The sequence below is a fragment of the Labeo rohita genome, chromosome 20 (assembly GCF_022985175.1).
Source record: "Labeo rohita strain BAU-BD-2019 chromosome 20, IGBB_LRoh.1.0, whole genome shotgun sequence".
NCBI classification, from domain to species: domain Eukaryota; kingdom Metazoa; phylum Chordata; class Actinopteri; order Cypriniformes; family Cyprinidae; genus Labeo; species Labeo rohita.
The window spans coordinates 27992283-28006331 of record NC_066888.1 but is presented as its reverse complement, the minus strand read 5'-3'; positions in this window follow the sequence as shown (position 1 = coordinate 28006331).

Here is a 14049-nt window from a genome sequence, read left to right as displayed (position 1 = left end):
TACGTAATCACATACGCGTGATGTAGGCGGAAGTACCAATCCAGTGTTTACAAAGCGAATGTGCAAAGAAAGTCATATGTTCATTACAAAATAAGGTAAAACAACGATGTTGATCGATTTTAAAGTTGGAGGTGAAAATGAGATGGAGTGTTTTTTTTTTTTTTTTTTTTTGCCCTACCTTACTGAACCAAAGTACACAGACGAAGAACTAACCACGTGTGACTTTTCCCAATGTGATTACGTATGGCGTTAAGATGCACATGCGGATAGCAGAGCTAATGCAAGATAAGCATTTGTGGTTAAAAGTATATACATTTTTATTTTTTTAAGAAAATTACCGATCGTTTTTCTAGATAAGACACTTATTCAATGTCTGGGATTGTGTTGAGCCATTTGAAGCTGCACTGAAACTGCAGTTTGGACCTTCAACCCGTTGGCCACCACTGAAGTCCACGATATGGAGAAAAATCCTGGAACGTTTTCCTAAAAAAAAAAAAAAAAATTCTTTTCAACTGAAGAAGAAAGACATTACTGTCTTGAATGACATGGGGGTGAGTAAATTTTATTTTTATTCTGAAAGTGAACTAATCCTTTAAATGAAAATATATTATAGTTTTATACAGTATCTGCAGTTACTTAATAATAATTTTTCACACACTTAAGTGGAACTTGATTAGATCTTTATGGCCTGGTTTCACAGACAGGGCTTAGTGGGGATTAGTCTGTAGTTCAATTAGGACATTTAAGTAATTTTTATAAAAACACATTACTGGTGTGCATCTTGAGACAAAACAAGGCACTGATATAATTTGAGATCAGTCAGTGCAAGTTTCTTTCAGTTGAAACAGATTAGAATTAAATATTAGTCTAGGACCTGGCATAAGCCTTGTCTGTGAAACAGGGGGTATATGTAATTTCATAATTCTGTTTTCTTTGAAGTATAGTTAAAGTGTACTGCCAAATGTACTGACTAACGTTTATGGTAAATTAATGTCATATCTATTGACACTTATATGTCATGTATTAAAATATATTTGTAGTTTAATTTCTGTTTCTATTTTTTTTAAATATACTTTAAATATTCAAGTGTACATTTAATACTGTTAAGTATACTATTTTATCACAAGGTAGCAATTTTTATGAAATGTGTTTATTGTGTGTTTTATTCCTGTTTGGAGCTCACTATATATTATAATGTTGTACAGAAAAGGGCGTCATGAATTAGTGCTCAGTGGGTAGCTTGGTTTGTTTCACACATGAAAGAAAGACATGACAGTGTGTGCAAATAAATGATGCTATCAGAGAATGCAATTAATTCCTAGTCAGCTCCATTAAACATACAGAAACATAATGAGGAATGCACATAAAACAGAATCACTGATGCACACGAAATGTACTTTCATGTAAAAGATTTGAAAGGATGACTAGCTCAGGTATTTTTCAGAGAGTTTGTTTGCCATCATTTGTTTCCATTATTTATGTCCATCATTTGCTCTCCATAATTCAAAAGAAAATTTTGGCCTTTTTTGGAAGTGGTCTCTGCTGCAGCAGCTGTTATAGGGTGAAAATCTTTTTGTTCATGAGAAATGTTGGGGATCCTATGTGGAATTTTTTTTTTCCATCTTTTATATGTATTTTATCATTCAAACCAACTTCAATTTCTCTTGAGGCTGTCAGAATGTGCGTCATCAAGCAGTGGCGTTGAAAGCAAACTACTGAACTGGTGAATGGATTTTCAGCCTTTGCTGTTCTATTTCACTGTCCGTTTCTTGCAGGAAGTCCAAATGAATGGAAATGCTGATCTTTTAAAACATACTGCAGTTTGGTTTGGCTTTGATTAAAGGTTGTGAAATTGGCTACTAATGGTGTAGAAAACTCTTTACAAACAATTTGACTTGAAACCTGGGAGCAGGCCTGTGATCTCTTGCACAAGTAAAGACTCACACTTATGTAATATTAGGCTATTTCCACTTCAGAAAAGATCAGCTTGGGTCAGCTTGGATTTACAGAATGTTATTTATATTAAATGGAAATGCTAAATCTGCTAAAAGTACTGTTATTTTACAAAATTTACCTTGTTAATGTGTGTGTATATGCAATGATTTTGAGAACTCATTAATACTAATGAGATTACATTAAAACTAAAGATCTGTCAGAACATAATGATAGATTGGTGGTCATGTGTGGCAAGTAAATGTTTATTAGTGTTAAAGTATGTGCATTAAACCCCTCATCGGGGTCTTGACCTGACTGCAGTTCGTTCGTCGTAACCGACTTGAGTGGGCAAATGCTCACATTCAATGGTGTCTGGCACTTTTGGGAGGTGTTCTCTTCACGGATGAATCCCGGTTTTCACTGTACAGGGCAGATGGCAGACAGCGTGTATGGCGTTGCGTGGGTGAGCGGTTTGCTGATGTCAACGTTGTGGATCGAGTGGGCCATGGTGGCAGTGGGGTTATGGTATGGGTAGGCGTATGTTATGGACAACGAACAAAGGTGCAATGGGACGTCACCCATTGAGCATGTTTGGGATGCTCTGGATTGGCGTATACGACCGCGTATTCCAGTTCCTGCCAAATATCCAGCAACTTCGCACAGCCATTGAAGAGGAGTGGACCAACATTCCACAGGCCACAATCAACAACCTGATTAACTCTATGTGAAGGAGATGTGTTGCACTGCATGAGGCAAATGGTGGTCACACCAGATACTGACTGGTTTTCGGACCCCCCCAATACAGTAAAATCGCACATTTTAGAGTGGCCTTTTATTGTGGCCAGCCTAAGGCACTGTGCAATAGTCATGCTGTCTAATCAGCATCTTGATATACCACACCTGTGAGGTGGATGGATTGTCTCGGCAAAGGAGAATTGCTCTCTAACACAGATTTAGACAGATTTGTGAACAGTAGTTGAGAGAAATAGGCCTTTTGTGTGCATAGAAAAAGTCTTAGATCTTTGAATTCAGCTCATGAAAAATAGGGGCAAAAACAAAAGTGTTGCGTTTTTAATATTGGTCAGTGTACGTCACTCATTGTTTACACAGTGCACAGAGATTGCGGACGTGTTCACTGGCACTGTGAAGATCTAAAGATATTTAGAAGTACAGGTCATTGCAATGAAAACCGATTTTTATATATCATCAGACACGTGAATTTTTTTGCCCAACCGTATTTATTTGAACTAGAATACTCAGATCAAGAAATCAGAGAGATTTAGAAAGCAGCTGCAGCAGCAGCAAGTCTTCAAGCTTCCGGCGCTTGCGTATACTACGCCAGAGCGCGTACACATCACACGCCAGATGCTGTGCATGCGCTCAGGACAGTAGGACATAGCGGTGAGTCAAAGGTGAAAAAATTATATAAATACTGTTCAGTTTCTCACACAAACTGATCGTTTTGTGTCTTAGGACATCAGTGTATCGTCACGTGACGCAGGGTTTAATTTGGTTTTGTTTGTTTATGTTTTTTTTTTTTTTTTTTTTTTAACTTTCAAAGATTTGGTTGCCATTGACTGCCATTATATGACTGACAGACTGCAATGGTTTGAGTTAAAAATCTTCGTTTGTGTTCTACTGAAAAAACAAAGCCACCTACGTCTTGGATGCCCCGGGGTAGGCAGATAAACATCAAATTTTCATTTTTGGGTGAACGGTCCCTTTAACATCCTCAGTTGATTGATTAAATTTGTCTTTTTGAACCAGCAAACAATTTTCCATCGCCTGTAATCAATGAAGCTGATGGGTTCAGGGACTTTCCAGAGGCTTTTGGGCTTTATTTGTAGATGCATTAGTGACTTTGTTCAGCATGATGCTGAAACGGATTAACTGATGTTAAACAGATTCTAGGAAATGTATGTAATTATAGAGTGAGCTAATGGCAGCTGTGGATGTTGGATCTTGTTGTCACAACCGTCAGTTTCTTTAAGCACTGTTTTACTTCAAAGGCTGTCAGTGAGATGTTAAGCACATAATAATAGGTTCTTGAAATGTTTGTTCATTCTTCACTGCAATTTACTAATCATTGTAATATGAGATAAAGTAGATCAGTAACAGTCGGTTACTGTTTGGAGTAATTAAGAAGTCTGATAAATAAATATTTCTTGAGCAGCAAATCAGCATATTGGAATGATTTCTGAAGGATCATTGTGAGACTGAAGACTGGAGTAATGATGCTGAAAATTCAGTTTTGCATCACAGGAAAAAATAAATGTTAAATTGAAGAGTTCCGATGGAAAACCAGCTAAAAGCCATCTCGGTCAAAAATGAGATAATGATACTGAGTGAATGCTCCTGACACTCATTATACATCCATCAAATACTTTTACTTCAAACTCGCTAAATTCCAGCCTCAGCCCAATCAGAAGTACCAGTACTTACATGGAAACCTATACAAAGTGGCCAGAAAGAAATGCTCATTTTAAAGAAATACGTCGGATGGATTTAGAGGCTTTTGCATCTGAACTCTTCAATTACAAGAGAAAACTATGGAATCCAATTTCAGTTCAGTCAGTTGTTTTATCTTGCAATTCTGACTTTATTTCATGCAGTTCTGAGAAAAAAAGTGAGTTTTTTGTGAGTTTATTTCTCACAGTTTTGGCGATAATTCGCAATTGCAAGTTTTTAATATGCAATTCTGACTTAACGCACAACTGTGAGTTTATTTCACACAATTATGAACGCAAGTCTGAATTGTGAGTAGATCTTGCAATTCTGACTTTATAGCTCACAATTGCAAGTTTATATCCTGATTCTGAGAGTCAAATTGTTGAAAGTTAAATTGAGTTTATTTCTCACGCTTCTGACTTTTATAACTTGCAATTGTGAGTTTATATCACGCAGTTCTGACTTTAGAACTAACAATTGTTTATCACACGATTCTGAGAAAAAAAGTCAGAATTGGGAGTTCATTTCTCACAATTTTGGCTATAACTCGCAATTGCAAGTTTATATTACGCAATTCTGACTTTATAACTCACAATTGCGAGTTAATATCGCGATTCTGAGAAAAAAGTCCAATTTTGAGTTTATATCACGCACTTCTGAGAAAAAAAGTCAGAATTCAGTTTGTTTCTTGCAATTGCGAGTTTATTGTATGCAATTCTGAGAAAAAATTGTAAGTTTATATTTAGCAAATACGGACTTTATAACTCGCGATTGCAAGTTCTAACACGATTCTGAGGAAGAAAGTCAGAATTGTGATTCTGAGGAAAAAAAGGGCAGAATTATTAGTTTATATCTTGCAATTCTGACTTTATAACTCACAATTGTTTATATCACACGATTCTGAGAAAAAAAATCTGAATTGTAAGTATATATCTCGCAATTCTGACAATTTTATATCACGCAACAGCAGGTCATCTCATGCTGTTTGGTTTGTCCTTTTTTTCTTATTTTAAACTTATGCTTGCATTATTGTTTACATATCTTCCTCACTATTTCAATTAGGTTTAAAAAAAAATGAATTCATTGTAAGCACATTTGCGAGTCATCAAAATGTAATTGTGAGTTTATATCACGCAATTCTGAACTCTGAAAAAGTAATGTCAGAATTGTGTGATTAAAAGTTAACGATAACATTTATTTTTTATTCAGTGGCAGAAACAGGCTTCCATAGAAAACTGTTATTTTAAATTCTGTTTAAAATAGGTAATATTATGACTTTTACTGAATTTTATGATGAAATAAATGCAGCCTTGGTAAAACGTAATACTTGCAAACTTTTGACCGGTAGTACTAGTGCATTTAGTTTTCATGTAGTCTTACTTCTATTGAATGGTTTCCATCATTTTCCTTCCTCCAGACGTTTCCTAAATGATTTAGAATTTTTCCCTTGCGGCCCCATAAACAAATCAGCCTACATTAATTTTAAACTAGAATATCTATTAATTAATTTAACAAGACCCAAAAAGTGCATCTTAGACTCTCACAGCCAACCTTCTGAAAACCTTCTGATGAAATGCACAGAAAAAAAAATGTACAAGGGGACATTAAGTTGTGTGACTAACCTGTGAAACCTGCAGAGCTATTTTTTAATATGCCAGAGCTGTCTGTGTATTCTAGATGTCTTTCATAATAAGCATGAGGCCAGGCAGAGCGCAGCTGTACGAATCTTATTCTGTCAGTCCGATTGCTGCGCTGTGGAGTACAGGATTTACAGGCTGTCAGAGAAGACGGGTCTCCTGTTAGCTTCACATACACTGAAACGGTGATACAGAGTCACAAACAACATATTACCTACACTAATAAATACAGTAAACAGCTAGTGACTAAACAGCAGCAGACTTGGTAGTGAACAAGGGGTCATGGTTTGGATGGACAGCATGGCCCCTGCTGGTGGATGCAGTAACTACACAATCTTTTTTTGCTTCAAAGTCCATATTATGTATATTGCACTAATATTTCATTTTAATGTAGTATAAAGTTTTACCAGTTTCTTAAATGATTCCTTTCTCTTCAAATTAGAGCATTCCATTCCTGCATGCTTAATGGGGACTTTAAATCTTTAATTGTATTCATGTATTAATCAGGAGGAAGAATTGAGAGTTAACGTTGCTCATTTAATTGAAGCTGTCTATAGATAAAAGCCTTCAGTTAATAAAGAACTTCATGTTAAAAATGCATCAGCTCACAGTCTTGCACATGAAGCTTTATATTCAAGTCAGGGATTTGCACTGAATACCAAATGGATTTTGTGCAAAACAAATGAATTTTTCAACATCTTGTTTGCCAGAGGTAAATAATAGTGTACTGGAAGATGAATTATAGTGTTTTATCAAAAACAATGTTAAATCAAGACCTCTGCAAGTCTGCATCACATGGTGACAAAGTCCATTACTGGAGCAGTAGCGCTCCATAGTACAGGATATTTATTTCTTGTCATGTACGTGGCTGCCTTCTAGTATTTTTTTTTTTTGTTTTGTTTTGTTTTTTTACCTTCTGCAACATAGCTTTTTAATTGCAATTTAATATTGAATTAGTTTTCCAATTAATTATTTTTTTTAAAATTGTTTAATGCAGTTTGATTTGTTAATCTAATTCTTGTTTGATTATTACTTTATATTTTGATATTTAATATATTAAGTATTGAGTAGTAATTATTAACAACATGTACTTGCTATAGGGTTAAGAATAGGGTTTGGCTTAGGGTTAGTTGCATGTGAGTATTAATCATGCACAATTTACTGTTATTACAACAGTGTACACCCTCCATCCATTCATTGTCTTACAGCTAATTATTAATGCGGTTTGCAACTTCTCATTCAAAGTATTTAATTCTGAAAATAATGGTCAGATTTTTGAAGGAGTATTGATGTGGATAAAGTCTCATCATTCTTGTGCCATACGATGCAGAGTTTCGGCTTATGTAGACTGATTTATAATCTTATGAATATTGCACAGCTGAGTTTTAAGAACAGTCACCCTGTTCTCAGCCTGTATGGTTAATGTCAGGATGGATCTGTGCTTTAGAAGTTTAATTTGAGTAATGCAGTTGTTAACGGTGAGGATTCCCCTTGCAGGAAATGATGAAATAACTACAAAAGCAATAGTGCTTTTATGGAGTTTTTAAATTTGCATAACTTTCATGTGGTCTTAAATTCAGCAGGGAGGTGTCTGTTTTTTGTATAGGAAGGAATGAAACTATATATAAAGAGTTTATTTGCAAAAACAGATAACTCTTTTTTTTTTTTTTAAATTTTCAATCATGTTTTATTACGTTATCATGTTTTATTGTGTTGGTTAGCTGTATTTTTTAGTCTGATTTTTGAAGTCTGTTTTTGCAAATGAGCTCTTTTAGATCCTCTTATAGATCTTTGAAATGTTATAAATCCTACAGCTATTCATCATGAGTTTCACCATTTTTTGATTGCCAGGTCAAGTGGTGCAGTAAATAATTGTTTAAAAGAAGAAACTATTCCATTAAATCTTAATTTCTAAAAATATGTGTTAAAAACTGTTATTAAAATGACCAAAATGAAGCGAAAAAATATATTGATTGAGAATATAATGTCACAAGACATTAAGGTAAATTACGTTTTTTAATATATTTTTGTGGTAATTTTCAAAATATTTTTAAATCGATTTGCATGGTTTATAACCCTTTTTTATTTGTTTGTTTGTTTGTTTGTTTATTTTTGAATTTGACAATTACAGCTTAATTGGAAAGGAAGCGCAATAAAAATATTATTAAAAGTTATATTATTAAAATTATATTATTAATATATTTATTTGGAAATGAAGCACGATAAAAATATTAATAAAAGTTGCAATACTAAAAAATTATTATATCATTACTATAAAAATCAATATATTTTTAAAGTTGTAACTTAATAAAACAGTAACTATAATCATCACAATAATAAGTACATGTTACCATATAAAAATAAGCTAATAAAGATTTGTGATAATTATCAATATCGACTGATATGAAAAATTTTATTTAGTATTTTTTCTATATTAATATTTTAAATATTAAAATTTTCAATATATATATATATATATATATATATATATATATATATATATATATATATTTGACACTTATTATTTGATAATTTTATATTTGATACTTTTTCTTTCTTTTTTTCAGATTTTTGTTTTCTCAAATGACATTTAAAGTCTCTACCAAAAGGGAGCAGTATTGCACAATGACGAGATGGAGAAAAAGTCCAGAATTTTTTTTCAAGGTTGCATGACAATCCAGTATACTGCATCTCTTAAACAAAGCAGAGAGGCTTGAGCCTATTGCACGAATACAATGATTGGTCTTTTTCATCGATCATCTCAGAATAAAAAAAATAATAAAATAATTCTCTGAGACGAATGGTTTAAAACATCATTCTTTGGCACAAAGGTTTTAGTTTTAGTCATATGTTCTTGAAGACTGTTTTCCTGTTTGAAGTGTGCGCCAAAGGCTACTACTCATTCATAGACTGAAGTGGCAGCTCTGGGCAGCCTGCTTCACTTACGAACTCTATTGCAAAACTGTCCAGTCATGGAAAACTGAAACCTTCAATCAGCATATGCCTGTGAGTTAATGAAGGGGGAACAGTCCTTTGTCAAAGTTTTTTAAGAGGAGGCTGAGATTATGCTAAGTCTGTGGCTTAAACCCTTGTTGGTTTTTCCTCCATGGCGTTTGGGTGGTCCAGCATAAGTGCCGCTGGGCTCAGGGTCTTGGCACAGGTAGCAAAGGGCTTGGATGACCGAAAACACAGTCTCCACGACTATGTAATACAACTTACCCCACTAATTGTGGGTGTTTCAGCAATTAAATTACAGATGATATGGTTTTTATAAGCTCTTGCCAGGGACAATCATGACTGCTAAGAAGTTTAAAGCCGGAGGAAAATTTTAAATCACAAGCTGACGAGCTCTTATTTTTCAAATATGTTTAGTTTGTTTAATGTATATATTTCCAGCCATATCATGCTTCATGTCATAGACGATTTAAAATTGGATAAGGAATAATTTACCCCAAAATTCAGTTGTCTTTTCATCAATCCTATTTGACTTTCTTTTGGCGGGATACAAATAAATACGTTTTAAAATAACAATCTCTGCTCATGTATATACAATAAAAACATTGTGACCTGAGCTGTCAAGCTACAATTACAAATAAAAAAAAATATATATACATGCTGCACTTTTTTGTCTTTTTGTTTGGTGAAAAAAAAGCATGAATATTATGCAAGATATTTTGATTTGTGTCCCATGAAAGAAAGAAAGTGGAGAAAAGATGTTCCTTTAAATAGTAAGGAAACTTGTTTTCATAAGGTAATAAGGTAACTTTTTATCTTGCAATTTGGCCTTTTTTTCCTCAGAATTGCATGATATAAACTCTCAATTCTGACTTTTATTCTCAGAATTGTGAGATATAAACTTGCAATTCTGAGGAATAAAGTCAGAATTGCAAGATATAAACTTGTTATGCTCACTTTATTTCTTAGGATTGTGACTTTTCATCTCAAAATTCTGTTTTTTTTTCTCCACACAATTGTGAGTTTACATCTCAAAAGAAAGTAAGTTGAGGTGAGATATTCCTTTAAATAGTATGAAACCCTGTTTCCGCCACTGAATAAAAATAAAAAGGAAATTGCAATTTTCTAGTTTGTACTATTTTTCCTTTTTTTTTCTTTCTTAGAATTGCATGATATAAACTCTCAATTCTGACTTTTTTTCTAAGAATTGCGAAATATAAACTTGCAGTTGCATGTTATAAAGTCAGAATTGCAAGATACAAACTTGCAATTCTGACTTTATTTCTCAGAGTTAAGACCTTTTATCTCACAATTTAGATATTTTTTTCATGCGGTTGCGAGTTTACGTTTCGAATTCCTTTAAATACTGCAGTAGAAGCTTGTTTCCGCCACTGAATAAAATTAAAATGGGTGGTTGCAACTTTTTATAGCGCAATTTTTTTTTTTCTCAGAATCACATGATATAAACTTAATTTCTGACTTTTTCTCTGAATTGTGAGATATGAATTTGCATTTGTGTCTCATAAAGTCAGAATTGCGAGATATAAACTTAAAAATTTACAATTCAGATTTTTTGCACAGAATTGCTTCGAGTCTATGTCTCGAAAGAAAAATGAGGCGAGATATTCCTTTACTTTTTTTTTTCTTTACAGTTTTTCTCAGAATTGTGATATAAACTCTATCTTGCAATTCTGACTTTATAACTCGCAACTGCCAGTTTGTATCACACAATTCTGAGGAAAAAAGTGAGAATTGCAAGATTACATCTTACAATTGCAAGAGAACAGGCTATTTTATGAAACATGCTTCCATTTAAAGTGATAAATCCAAAAACTAAAATAAATAAATGAACTATGGAATATGTTTATTGTCAGTTATCAGGTATAAAAGGACTACATTTTATGTTTAAATACTGTAATCCTAAACACAAATTTATTAGGATTACAGTATTTAAATTTCATGACTTGATTTTAAATTTTGTGTGTTCAGACGGTGTGTGTTTCACTGCAAGGACCCTCGGACATGTTGAATTTATGCTGTATGTTTAACCAGCTACACATAATCTTTAATTTGCCACCCAGGTTATGAAAATAATGTATATTTTAGCTCCAGCCTGTACTAATAGGAAACCTTTGGCCCCAAAAATGTCAAATAGTAACTGAATCCTTGTTGGCCGTTCATTAATGGTGGCGTTCCACAAACACAGGCCTCGGCTTGTTCCAGGTCCTCATAAGTGTCCGCACTGCGAGTGTACAGTATAAACAGCTTGTAGAATATTAGGGGTATTGAATTCCATTGGAATGAAACCACAAAAGGGTGCTTTACACTGTGTGAGAGAGATGAAAGTCCTCATTAGGACTACTTACCAGATGGTGTCTCGCAGAAATTGCTGTGAAATTGGGCCTAGTCGCAAGACCAAATGAACTGTAATTGCATTTCCTGTTTGCCTTTGAATCCTGACACACTTACAAACCAAACAGAGATTCTCAACTTCTCTCCGCTCCATTCAGAACGACGTCTAGTGGAGTTGAACATTGACTGTGACAGAAAATGGAGAAAATATGTAAACCTACACCCAATTTCTAAACACGCTTTCAACAAATGCTGGCTTCGGAGTTGGCATCCAACTGGCATCCCAAAATCAACATCTAGAAATCTTAGTGGAGACTCCAAGGGAATGTTTTAAACATTTAACATTTTGATTTAATGTAAAAATACCAAAATTGACACAAACACACACACACACACACACACACACACACACACACAAAAATGCATTCATTCTAAACTATATTTATGCATATAATTATAAATATATATATATATATATATATATATATATATATATATATATATATATATATATATATATATATATATATATATATATTTTCAAATAATTTTCACAAATAATCTGTAAGCAGAGTATATGTAAATGTTAGGTAATATTCTAATCGTACATTTTTTTTCCCAGCACATTTTATTATTTCTAAACCACACATATATGTATGTATATGTACGTACGTGTGTGTGTGTGTGTGTGTGTGTGTGTGTGTGTGTGTGTATATATATATGTATGTGTATGTATGTATATATATATATGTATGTGTATGTATGTGTCGTAGCACTTTCCAAAACATCCGCTTTTCAAGTTACACGGGCAGCAAGCACAAAGTTGATTCTGTGCTTGCTTGATCTAATATTTGGTATTTTCAAAAATGTTGTAGATTTAAGTAGCAAATGGGAAAAGCTAACATTTTTGAATGTCTTGAGACAAAGGTCGTCTTATATGTAAAGAATATGTAAAAGTATGGTATTTGGGGTAAAAAAAAACACCTCTGCTGTTGGTGCTTAAAGGCACAATAATTAACATGACAATTAATAGCAGGTTGACTTTTCCATTTGTTGAAATGACATTGTTAGAATCAGATGGTAAATATCATATATTATGTTGGGTGTCCATATTGGAGATAATCACCATGGTTAGAATTAAACCATCATATTTAAAACATGATATAAAACAAAGATTCACATTTAATGTACTCACCCCATTGTCATCCAAGATGTTCATGTCTTTCTTTCTTCAGTCATAAAGAAATTGTTTTTTGAGGAAAACATTTCAGCATTTTTCTTTATATAATGGACTGATATGGTGCCCCGATTTTGAACTTCCAAAATGCAGTTTAAATGCAGCTACGATCCCAAACATGGTTGTAAACGATCCCAGCTGAGGAAGAAGGGTCTTATCTAGCGAATCGATTGGTTATTTTCAGTTTAAAAATATAATTTAAATACTTTTTAATCTCAAACGCTCGTCTTGCCTTGCTCTCATTGAACTATTTAACAATCGTATTTTCTCCCTCAACTTCAAAAATAATTTCAAAATCATCCTGCATCACTGCAGAAGTACCATCCCAGTCTTTGCAAAGTGAACACGCAAAGAAGATCAATCACCTCTAACAAAAAAGGTGAAACAGCGATATAGGACGGTTTTGAAGTTAAGGGAGAACATGAGATGGGAGTTTTTCGACATACTCTAACTGTCATGAACCGGAAAAAAACAGTCCAGGCAGAGTAAGACAAGATGTGCGTTTGACATTAAAAAAAAGTATATAAATTGTATTATTTTTATTAAAATAGCCGATCGTTGCACTAGATAAGATCCTTCTTTCTCAGCTAGGATCATTTACAACCACATTTGGGATTGTTTGAAGCTGCACTTAAACTGCATTTTGGAAATTCAAAATCGGGGCACCATATCAGTCCATTACATGGAGAAAAATCCTGAAATGTTTTCCTCAAAAAACATAATTTCTTTACGACTGAAGAAAGAAAGACATGAACATCTTGGATGACAATGGGGTGAGTACATTATATGTGAATCTTTGTTTTGGAAGTGGACTTCTCCTTTAATCATGTCATATAATGTCATAAAATATAATTTGTTGTTACTACTGTAAATCTATATTTAATTCCTATGGAATCTCCTTCAGTGCTTTCAGAATCTTCACATTTTAAAATGATTTTGTTTCTGTATTTAAAAATATGTTTTATATTAATATATTTTAATGACAGTATATTTATTGAACAAAAATAATTTTATCAAAATAAGAAAATAGTACAAACTTTGCTGAAGTGATTGTTTTGAACAAGAAAAAACGTAGACATTATTTAAAAAAAAAAAACATTTTAGCTAAAGTATTTGTATCAATACTGTGTGCCTTGTCACCTTATATATTTACAGTTTTTTAAAAACAAAATGAACAACTTGTACGGTTTGTCACACAAAATCTGTTAAATGTACAATACAAACGTATATATTTTTTCTGCAATCATACACTTTGGATGCACTTTAGCCCCATTGTACCCTACTTTTATTTAGCAAGGATGCTTTAAATTGATCAAAAATGATGATAAATACATTTATAATGTTACAAAAGATTTCTATTTCAGATAAATGCTGTTCTTTTGAACTGTCTATTTAACAAATAAACCTGAAAATTATGTTTTCAACATAATAATAATAATAATAATAATAATAATAATAATAATAATAATAATAATAATAATAATA